Genomic DNA, 12,081 nt, shown 5'->3' on the forward strand with positions numbered 1-12,081 from the left:
ACCACCGAAGGTAAGTCTGCATAAGCAGTCAGCAAAACAGGAGGAGAACCAAGAAAGGAGAGTGTCTTGGGAGCCAAAGAAGGAAGGGTCTCAAGAAAACTGGTGGTGGATGGTTTCAAAGGCACCAGAGACACAAGGATGAGACTCTGTATGTTCCATAACTAGAATGTGGAAAAGAGCATCAACACTGTGCTTGGAAAGGAGCACTGACAAACTTGCTTGTTTCACATTATGGATTCAATTGGGCATGTTGTCCACTCTTCACATCATTTTTCAGAGTTGGTTAAATTGTCCTTGGTTGTATGCCTGGGTGCAACTTTGGGGAGAGGGAAGACCGTGCCAGGGGGCCAATCCTTTTTTATGAGAGGACTGAGCAAGCACAGTGACTGTTGCACCCATCACAAATCATCCCAAAAGGAAAGGATCATGCCATGTCTCCACCCTTTACCTCCTCACCTGTCTGCAGAGCTGGTCAGCTGCTAAGAGGGTACCAATCCTTTTTGGCACTACCAGAAGGTGTGTGGTCCCACATACCCTCTATATGTGCCAGGGACTAAAAATAATCTGAACACAGATAATAGGAATTGCCATACTGGATTATACCAAAAGTCCATCAGTCCAGTATCCTGTCTCCAACAATGGCCAGTACCAAATATCGTAGAGGAATGTATAAGAACCCTAAAGTAAGCAGGTGTGGAGCAATCTGCCCCGTACATTAGGTCTCATCCTGATCTCTAATAGTTAGAGATTGGCTTAAACCCTGAAGCATGAGATTTAATATCTTACACCTTTTAAATTTTTTTTCATCATATGATAATTCTGAATAGTTATGATTTCCAGAAAAATGTCCAATCCCTTTTTGAATCTTGTTAAGCAACTTAATTTTGATTTGTTCATAGTCTGACTCAGTCTGTGCAAACTTTCCCACTTTTAGTAAAGCAAGTGAGAGCTTAGTGATGATAAAACAAACATTTTTATATAATGGCAATTGTTTCCAAAACTGCGATGAGAAAAGTAGTGTTTGGATTTTTTTTTTAAATGTGAAGTTTTAACTCATGAATTTCACTTTTGGTGAATATTTTTGCACAGCTTCACTTGACAACACCAGAATAATGCAAATAAATTATACTAATCTTGACAACTCAATCAACATTAGCTGATTGCCATGTGTATTCATGTCTCCTTGTACACATCCAGGTTCATCCACTCACAGCACACAGACATGGGTAGATGCACTTAGAAGCAGAGTACTGCAAATTGCTCACTTCTTATTTAATATTTCTTCATTTTTAACTTTCACAGGAGGATGTAAAACAAATTACAACATATGTGAAGGGCTAAATTCTGCTGATTAGTATTCTTAGGGTGTCTGACTCTAGAGATTACCCTAACTTTCAATATTAGGGTTTGGGGACATACATTAGTTTTTTTGGAGAAAGACCAGGAAATAATTGAGTCTGCATGTTGCAGCTCTGACTGGTCCAAGGTACTACAAAGGGCCACTGTCGGACATGTACCCAGGGTAATTTGACTGTTTTATTCTCTCCTTTCTTGCTGGAATTATAAGGGTGTTAAAGAGATGGCACAGACAACAATGCAATTAAAAATGTAGATCAGACATCAGTCCTAGCACAGTTTGTATTGTAGGCTCCTGTTCAATAGCAATCAGTATGCAAGGCTAAAAGAAGAAAAAACAGCCACGACTGAATAATTCTGTCAAAGGCACAATAACTTTACACGAGAATATTGTAACTCTTCTAAAAGAAATACTGAAATATGTGTTGGCCTCAGTTGCTCCTGTCCTCAGCCTTTTACAGTTTTCCTTTCCGATACTATTCTTAGCGCTGGGCGTGTTTCTTAAAGACAATCTGCTTTTTCACTCTGGAGGTCTTTGGGGCATTTTTCTGGTCTTTGGGGATATTGCTCTGATGTTAGGACCATAAGAACTCTCCCACTCTCATGGCTTTCTCTCATTTTTGACCGGCAGCAGTAGCAACAAAAGTGACAGTTCATAATCTGAACTGGGACTGCCAGTAAACCAAATTTATGCACACAAGGCCCTTTGATCTGCAGAAACGTCCATGGGTGTTGCCTTTGCTAGAGAGATGAACCAATCATAGTGTTCCCATCTCTGGTTGGACCTACACAGCAGTACCTTTCATGCACTGTCAGTCTGCCATGCATTTTTGTAAACAAAGGATATTTATAGCATTTTCACTGTAAGGATTAGAGATACAGAAACAGATGAAGAAAAGATCCACTCGATATAGAAAGAAAGAAAATGCCAAGAGCAACCCATTTCTTCTTAAAGCATCCAGGAACCAAATAAAGCCATGGATAAATTAAGATATCCCAGTGGATCAAGAAATGCCCATCAAATTCCCTTGCAGATCTCCATAAGGTACAGTAATATAGCATAGTATGCAGTTATTATTAATTATATGGATTATACCAGCATCTTGAGACCCTTGCAGGATCTGGGCCCTATTGCACTAGATAGATACACAGACCTTGCCCCAAAGAGCTCACAATTTGAGTTAAGACATGACACAACAGTTAGTCATGACACAACAGTTGGTATAGCAAACAGTAGGAAATAGTAAAAGAGTTGGAGAGGAGGGAAATGGTGATGAGATCAAGTGTGAAGATTAGCTGTGCAGTAGCCTAATGATTTAAAATCTGCCTCCTTCCCACCCTCTGATAACTAACATATAAACACAAAATTAAAGTCCTTACTGGTGGTCTACTTAGCCATTGCCTTGAAATTCTCAGAGCCACTGAGTTCTCTCAATGTTTTTTTTATTCTGTTGTATCAGATCAAGGAAGACAGGCGATGCATACTAATTTAAGAAGGGCAAAGATGCAGAAGTAACTGAGATTAATGTCAAGAGGACAAACTATCAATGGATGGATGCACATGAACAGTTTGACCATTTTAGTGCCAGATGTTACCTGTTGTTTATTTGGGTGTGCAATAGGAGGTGTGAGAAGGGGCAGAGAGCTGTTCAGCTGCTCAGGGAGTAGTCAGTGGTACCCCATAAAGAGGTGCAGTCGTCGGATCACTGCCTCTGTGTTCCCAGAGGCAATTGGTTTCCCAGTGCTTCCTTTGGGGTGGTGTGGCTCCATACTGTCTCCACACAGGAGTGTGTGCCTGATAGGTACAACCGAGCACTGCATTTCCTTGGAGAAATCTCTTTATGACTTGGGCACCAACAGCACCCAGAGTTTTTGGAAGAATAATAGCTATCCAATTATTCAGGAGTTAGTCACCTCCAGCACCGTTGGGCTGTACATTGTGGAAAGGAGCAGAGCAGGAACTCCAGAAAAAGGAACAAACTGGTCCAGTCATTCATAGGTTTGTATATGCCAAGATCGTCTGGAACATAGTCAGCATTAGATGTACCTCTGGTGAACAGGAGCATGTCCATAAACTGCACATGGAATGTTTTAGAGGATGTTGGAAGTGATCCTCAACCTGTACTCACTTGTTGGAATAGGAAGATAGTGAGATCCCAGCTGATAAATAGGTGAAACTTTTATTAGGTTTATTAGGTTATTAGGTTGATTGGTCCTATTTCACAGACATGCGTGAGAATAGTATTTCTCAAACACCTATGGAAGAACCTTGAGAAAGATTTTGAATCTGTAGTGCTGAAATCAGCAAAGAAGAGCATCCCAAGAGGCAAAATGAAGAAATAGATTTAATATTGAAATGATACTGGCATTAAAATCTTATTAAGGAAAGGAATCAAGTTTGATTTGAGGTTGATCAGAACCCTGGAGATGAGGAGGCCAGACTAAAATTGAACAAAAATCTCAAAAGAGGTCACTGTGAAAATAGCTGAATGCAGATGAAGGCTTTGGGAAGAGATTTGTGAAAGGCTGGATCCTTGTAGAGGAAAAATGCTTTATCATATTGCCATTGATGAGGTACCACCCAGGAGATTTTCTTGATTCAAGCTTCTCTGTTGCATCTTTCAGATCCTGTATGAGAAAGATCTTTCCAAAGCCAAGGTATTCAGTTAGATCTGTGATCAGTTAGATCATTTTTAAATTATCTTTGTCTTTACTGGTGAATGTTCGGTCTTGTGTGTTTTGCAACAGCTGTATCCTCATCATTATATGTGAGTCTGATAATCTTGGTGGAATGTTTAGCCCATCCAAACTTTTGAATGTAATATTGTAAGGAAATTGAAGCTTTTTAGATTGGACACTGTATGAGTTGCTGAATTTGTTCTCGAACTTCATGGTCTGATGTGATTATTGTGAGAGAAGACAACAACCACACAGACTGTAAGGTCAGAAGGGACCATTAGATCATTTAGTCTGATCTCCAACATAACACAGACCCCAACCACCACACAGAGCCCAAGGTTACCCTGCCTGAAGCCAGAATCACCCACCACTTCTTCTGCAAGCCATTTAATTCATAATGGGGGTGAGACGAGAAAGCCAAGCTGGTGCAGCTTCAGAGCAGGATCTGTGACTAGGAATCATCTTTCCCCCTATGCTAGTCTCATAGCAGGAAGAGTGAGGGGAGCCCACATTGCAGCTTCCACTCCTTCCCCTTTTGGGAGCAAAGAGGAAGACCCCTAATGGCCTGGAGGGTGTGTGAGGATCCACATGCCACTCTTCCAGGCTAGGGGTGTGGGGAAAGTGAATGTCCTGGCAGCACTGGCCCTCAGGGCTAAGGACAGTAAAGATCTCAGAAATGCTGCTCCCAGGGCTGTGGGGTAGAAGGGAAAACTGAATATATCTGCTTGGTGGCTCTTCCCCAGGCCTGAGGGCTAGGGATGAAGAGAAGGCAGTCACCACAGCAGGCAGACATTGTAGCAGGCACCACAGTTACATAGCAATGCTGAGGAGCCTACAAAGAGGAAATGAAGGGGAAGGTGATGAATTGATTTGATGGAGTGGGCAGAAAGGGGTTAAATAAATTTGACAAACTCTCTGCTGGATTAAAGCAGTTTGGGATCCTAGATATACCTCACATAGGACCCCCCTTTTGCCACACCCCCATGCTGTGCCCCCACCTCTCCTTGGGGGATAGCAGTGGTACAGGCAATGGACACAATTTTGTCTAATTGGCTCATGGGAGACCTGCCAATGCTCCTCTTTGAGCAGGCCCGGCCACCGCTATCCTTGGCTCACTGCTCTCTGTCCTTAGGTGGGCTGAGGCCTCGTCCCAGAGGAGAGATGACTCAGACCCCCACTCACTCTAGCAGAGGACTCTTTGGGTACATCTACTCTGCCAAAAAAAAATAAAGTGGCAGTGAGTCTCAGAGTCTGGGTCTACAGACTTGGGTTTGCGTGACTTCTGCTATGGTGCTAAAAATAGCAGGGCAGACGTTCCCACTAGGGCTGGAGCTCGGACTCTGAAACCCAGCGAGGAGGCTGGGTCTCATAGAATGAGCAGGATTAAGCTGTTACTTTTAAGGTGTTACACTGTTACTTTTAGCTCTGTAGCAGGAGCCTTGTGAGCCCCAGGCTCTGAGACTCGCTGCCACAGCTTTTTTTTGGCAGTGCAGGCATACCTTGTGTGTGTGTATCCTTGCTAACAACATCCCAGCACAGCTATGATGAGGGAGGGCCACCGGGGAGGGCCACCTCCCTTACAGCCTTCTATTGAAGTGGTATCAGTGGGACTCTTCACAAGCAGCAGGTTTCTAAATAAAGATGCGGAGGGCTGTTCACATCTCTGGCTGTTTCAGGCTGTCTGCAGACTCAGGCAGATACTGGTTACACCCTGTTACAAATGCTCCTTTGCAGCCATGGCGGCTAATATATTTTCTTTTTAATGAAAGTTGAGATTCTGGTGTCAGCGTGTGATCCAGGAGCAGAGGCCCTAGCCATAGTTCTATAGTGCCTAAGCCTTAAAATGGCTCTATATAAAGTTACTAGATGAAGTAGAAGAAAAGAGGTGAATTGATCTGATGAGATAAAGGAGGATAAATTGGTTTGATGGAGCAGGGGAAAGTAGATGAATTGATTTGGGATGGGAGGAATTGATGTGACGTGGTGAGGAGAAGGGGGATTATGGGAATTTCTGTGAATTTAGTTGAAAGAAGCCCCGTAATCCCATTTGCTATTATTTGCTCTATAAATTGAGGTAGCCCCTGTGATGTGCTAGTCACTTTCCAAACACAAAGGGTGACACAGTCCCTGCCCCAAAGAGTTTACAATTCAAGAAGACAAAATGTAGGTCTACAGTGCACTCAGAGGCGTGATTCAGAGTCAGCTCAGGTAGGCAATATCATGCTAGCTTTAATCTAGCTAGAACGGCTAAAAATAGCAATGATGACACAGCGGCATGGGCTGTACAAGCCTGGCTGGAACACTGGGTGCCTGTTCGTGTTGCCAGCCCCCGCTGAAGTCCATGCTGTTGCATCTCCACGGCTATTTTTAGCCAGGTCAGCTGGATGAATGCTAGCATTGGGTATATGTATCCCAGCTGCAGTCGCTCTTCTGACTGACGTGAAGACACACATTAATGACAGATGGAGGGTGGAGTGAAGAGATATAAGACCCAAGCAAAGTGATCTGGTGAGGATGGCCACCTGTTTTATTAGTTCCTTTAAAAAAAAATTAAGATAAACACATTATCTTTCCCTTCCTAATTCCCCACTTCAACCCCTTTGTCTAAGCCCATATCACTCACAAGATTCAGTCCTAGCCCTGGTCTACACTGCGTGTGTGTGTGGGGGGGAGGGGCGGGGGGAACGATCTAAGTTACGCAACTTCAGCTACACGAACAACTTGGATGCGGCGGGTAGTGTAGACATACCCCTAGTGTCCATATGCTCCTCTATCTTAATGTTTGACTCTCTTCCCCCACTTCGATATGTTCACTTAGATAAACAAAACAAATAGGTGGAGGATTTAATCAGTTAGCATCCTGTTGGTGTCATGGAAGAAATGGGTCTTCAGGAAGTGTTTAAATAAGGAGACGGGAATGGCTTTGTAGACTAGCTCAGAGGAGATGGTCTTACGGTTAATGCACTGGACTGCAATTCTGGAGATCTGGCTTCAATTACAGGCTCTGCCACAGACTCTCTTGGGCAAATCACTAATCTTTCTGTGCCCCAGTTCCCCACCTGTAAAATGGGGAAAATAATACTTCCTTTCTCCCATTCTTTGTCTCTGTTGTCTATTTAGATTGTAAACTCTTTGGGGTAAGAATGGTCTCTTACTATGCATGTGTACAGCACCTACCACAATGGAGCCCTGATCTCAGTTGTGGCCTCTGAACACTACTGTAATAATAGTAATCGTCTCTAGGAAGGATCTCCTATGCATTATTGCTATTGTACCCAAAGAGAAATCAATTTCTGCTACTAAAGAATTTGGTAATTACCTTTTTTTTAGAATAGCTCTTTTAAAAAATAAACTTCCCCTAAAACACAGTCAAACAGTATTAGCTACCTTTACAAGCTACAAAGTAATCTCATTGCTCTGAAGCATTTGGTGTTCCCTACTGCTTATATATTCTTATCGTTCACTTACCACAAACAGGAAAAAGTAAATCTCTTCTTCCAGTTCAGTGATCCCTGGCTTTTCTCCCCACAGAGTTTTAGAAGTCCACTTTATATATTGTGTGTCCTACTTTGATAACAAAGAAATACTATTGATATTTTTATTTCAGTTTGATAAAAAGCATGTTTGTTTTCTTTCATAGATTTAAAGCCCAAAATGGACCAGTACTGTAAATAAAACATGCAATCTCATTTTAAAAATTTATTACAAGGAATTTTGTTTATGATTTCATGTTCTCCAGTAATAATTAATTGGAGGTCTTCACTGGTCCCTATAGACCAACTATCATTCAAAATGCACTAAAGGATGATCAACAGAGCATATCTTCGGCAGTGAATGTAACCATATGTATTTTTTGCTACCAGTTTAACATAAATTTAAAAGAACAAGTCATTTTACAATGTGTGTGTTTTTGCAAACACTAAGAAAAAAATAAACTTAATTTCTCTGTTTTTAAGTGTTTAAAGATTTTTTATTTTATATGCAATCATTAATAAATACTTGAATGATAATGCTATGCTCTTTTACAGTGCCTTCCATTGGAGGCTCTAAGAAAGTTACAAGCATTAATTAATTCATTATAGTTATTTTTAACAACACATTAAAAGAAGTCCATCTGCTACTCTGGGCACATTTGACATTATTTAAAGTAAAAATACAACAAAGCAAAACCTGCAGCAAAAAGTGAAACCCCAATACAGCCTGACAGGTGGCACTTACCCCACCAAACCTCCACCCCCCATGAATCATCATTCCTCATTAGATCCCAACTTTTTCAGCTGGCAGGGCAGAAAGGTAGGCCTTGCAGCATGCCCTAATTAAACTGTGCAACACACTTGTGGGTGGGGAAGTACCTCATTTTACAGAGGAGGAAACTGAACTCTGTGGGAAGTTATGTGACTCACCAAAGAGAACTCTACCAACAGAACTTCGAACTGCTGACTCCAGACTGTTTTAATCACTATGCAGCACTCACTCTGACACACAGCACATGTTACTTACATGTTTTAAAAAAATGATACCACAACAAAAATAAAATAACCTGCTGTTAAGCAATGCAGGCAATGTAATCCCTCCCTTCAAGACCCCAAGTTAATTCTGCATTGTGTAAAACATTTTCTTTGATCAGTTTTACATTTGTTGCCCTTTCATCGATTATCTCCTGGTTGCTGTAGAAAGAGAAAAGGTAAATAGGAGCATTCTGTTGACCTTCTCCAGACCATAAATTATTTTATGTGTCACCGATATTTGTTACCTCTTATTGACCTCTCTCAATTGTCATTTTTTAAAATCTCTCCTTGTAAGGAAGTTTTCCCACTCTTATTGATTTCATTGCCATTTTCTGGATCTTTTCTGTCTCTGCTGTATCCTATTTGGGATTAGGTAATGAAGCTGATCAGAGTATACATGGCGAGGGTGAGCCAATATAGATGACTGTATTGGAATTAGGACATTTTCAGCATTATTCTCTCTCTCTTTCTGAATACAGCCAAACATTTTGTTTGAATTTTGGACACCAGTAATCTTTTAAAAGTAGCAACATTAATCCCAATCACTTTGTACTGTGATGTGTTCCAGGCTAAGCTATTCATTCTCACTAGGAGAGGGTTATTGAGAGAAAAAAATGGGGCACCTTTTTTCTTCCCTCATCCTCAGGGTGAACAGGCTGTTCTTCTGTAAGGATGTGTCTGCAGAGGCAAAAGGTCACCCCCCATCTTGGAAGGCAGGGCTTTCTGGGCAGGAGGGACAGAACAGCACACTACAGATTTCCACAGGCTCTGGTTACTGTGTTACATAATATTCGAATCAGGGAATAATGTAACTATAAAATACAAGCTGTCATTGCTTTAATACAAATACCAGCACGTTCCCTGCTATCCCCCACCCGCTGACCCACTGAAGTGTCCAGTTTCTAATCCATATCAGAATTTCCCACTCACCTAGTAGCTACCTAGTGTCCTTAAAGAGGAGATAAAGTAGATAAAAGTAATAACCCCAATCTTGATTTAGGCCACAAATCCAGGCTTCTCATCCTGGATCTTGCTGAAGTGCAACCAGATGGTTAATGATCATAACTGGTTTTACATCTCATTCAAAACTCCTTGCAAAAGCATATGCCCCCTAACACTGTGCAGGTCAGTGGTTCACTACTGAGTCAGATGAAACAGTGACAAATGTTGAAACACTAACATCAAACAAAAAAAATTTAAAAAATGTCTAAACACAGGACACAATCTAAAATGTTCTTGATCCCTGCCGTGTGGTTTGTGGGATCCTAGGAGTTAATGTGGGATTTAGGGGAGATTTTGGAGACCTGTATCGATCGATGTTCAGATAAGTGATTTCTGGAACTCAAAGAGCAAACTCCTACAACGTACTCAGGTTAGCCACACTTTTAAATTGACTACGCTCTGTATTTATTCAGCCAACCCTAATTGTATATTGTGTATTTAATAGTGACTTAAACACGTTTACCTAAAGAAATAGTCTTATAGATAAATAATACCTTTTTTATAACCTTCCATTAAACATTACTTAAAAAACCAAGCCATTCACTGTCTGGCCAGATTCTGCAGGGTATTTAAGCACATGCGTAAGTTTAAGTGTGTGAGTAGTCCCATAGATTTCAAAGGGACTACACAGGTGCTTGAAGTTAACCACGTAGTTATGTACTCTGCTTAATTTAGTGCTAGTGAAATGGCTGTACTGAGAGCACTAGAAGCTCAAATGAACAGTCCAGGAGCAGCAGTGCAAGTTTCTTCACAGTGCACCATCCATGTGCCTCTGTCTTGATCTCTAGTGACAAGGATGAGAGGGCTGTGTAGTCTTCCTAACTCCAGTCAGTCCTTGGCCTCTGGGTTGAGAAATCTAACCTGGTAAGAGCTAGTTAGTGCTAAGTGGGAAAGTGGCTTTTGAGATGAGTAATCAGAGTACTAGGAATTGGACAGAGTTCAGTTCATTTGTTTCTATATCTAGATGGCCATTAGATGATGACAGCTTTCAGTCAATAATGACTCGGTTTAAATTTGAATCACTGACTTACAAGTAAAGGGACTGCACGTGAGCCAGCCAGTCCCATCAATTTTGAATGTCTTGATTTTTGTTAGTGTCACAACCTTAATATTAATCTGAATAATGTTTTGTTATCTGTCACCTTATATCTAACTTTTGATTACATAAACAGAAACAGAAGCACAAATACAGTATTCCACAATGACTCTAATTGATTGCAATAAAATTAAATATTGGACATGTTAGATAGCTTATTAGCAAGTTAGTGCTTATGTTACAAGGTACATAATGGTTGATTGTACCACATCAGCATTAGAAATTACCCCAAACACTGTAAATCTCAAAGATATTCTGCATGGAGTGTATAAACCCTATGCAGCATTAGAGTTTTCTCCTTAATGACTAATTACACTCCATTTTCCGAACTCACATAATTTAATTATTTAAGAAGCTTGCAATACATTCACTACAAAGCAGTGATATTCATAATTCCAATTTTGCATTATCTTTGAAGTGTAGCCGCTTTAAAAAAAAGAAAAATATTACACTGAAATAGACGAAAATATGTTGCAAAGACGACTCTACTTGCTCTAAACCTTGCCCATGAAAATAAAAATAACAGAACAAAACAAAATACAACAACAATTTTACCATGAATTTTATTTAACCTGTTCAGTGCATGAAGATGAACAGCAAATGTCCTCCAGGACACTATAGCATTATGACGTACATGGTATAGCCTGTCTATTCACTGGGAATTATTAGAATGTCTTTATAAGATATGTTTTATGCATGCATGTGAGATATAACATGGTTAAGTTAATATCCTTTTGTTTTCATTTAGATGTGCAATTGCAGGTAGGACAATTTTATTATATTCATGTGCCTTTTAAATCTTATCATCCTGTTTTCTAAAAGTTGGTGTGTAGAAATGGTGGGGATTTTATCTTCATTTCTATTTCTTGCTTTTATATATCTTACCAACCAAATGATTCAATGTTAAAATTTCTGCCATGCTGGCTGAGGGTCACTAAAAGCTATCCTTGGATCAGGACAATGCCATATTATTTGGGGCATAAGTAGTATGGAATGCACTGTCTATAGATTTACAATGCAACTTGCACTTTCTAGAATATTAATTTAAAATATTGACACAGTGGTAGCCATTCACTTAACATTCAAAATGTTGAACACATAATTGTTCTTCAATATACAACAGTAGGGATTCCTGAGGGCATTTAAAAATATTGCAATGAATTTAGATGCCTCTCTTCACTCCCTAGTGAAAGACATGCAGGTCACAAAACCATCAAATTGATACTGTAAGTTTTCTCTGATCAGAAATAGTTACACTTTGTGGAAGGAGTTAGCTGAATATCTTCTCTTAGCCTAACGCTGATTTTCAGCAAGATTAGAGAATGCCACACTCTTTTGACTTATATCAGATATATGACCATCCTGTTTATTCTTTTTTAGCCTGGTGAATCAAAAAATATGGAAACTTCTCTCCAGCACCTATCAAGTGCCAGACATTAA

This window comes from Caretta caretta, chromosome 6 (assembly GCF_965140235.1).
Source record: "Caretta caretta isolate rCarCar2 chromosome 6, rCarCar1.hap1, whole genome shotgun sequence".
NCBI lineage: Eukaryota > Metazoa > Chordata > Testudines > Cheloniidae > Caretta > Caretta caretta.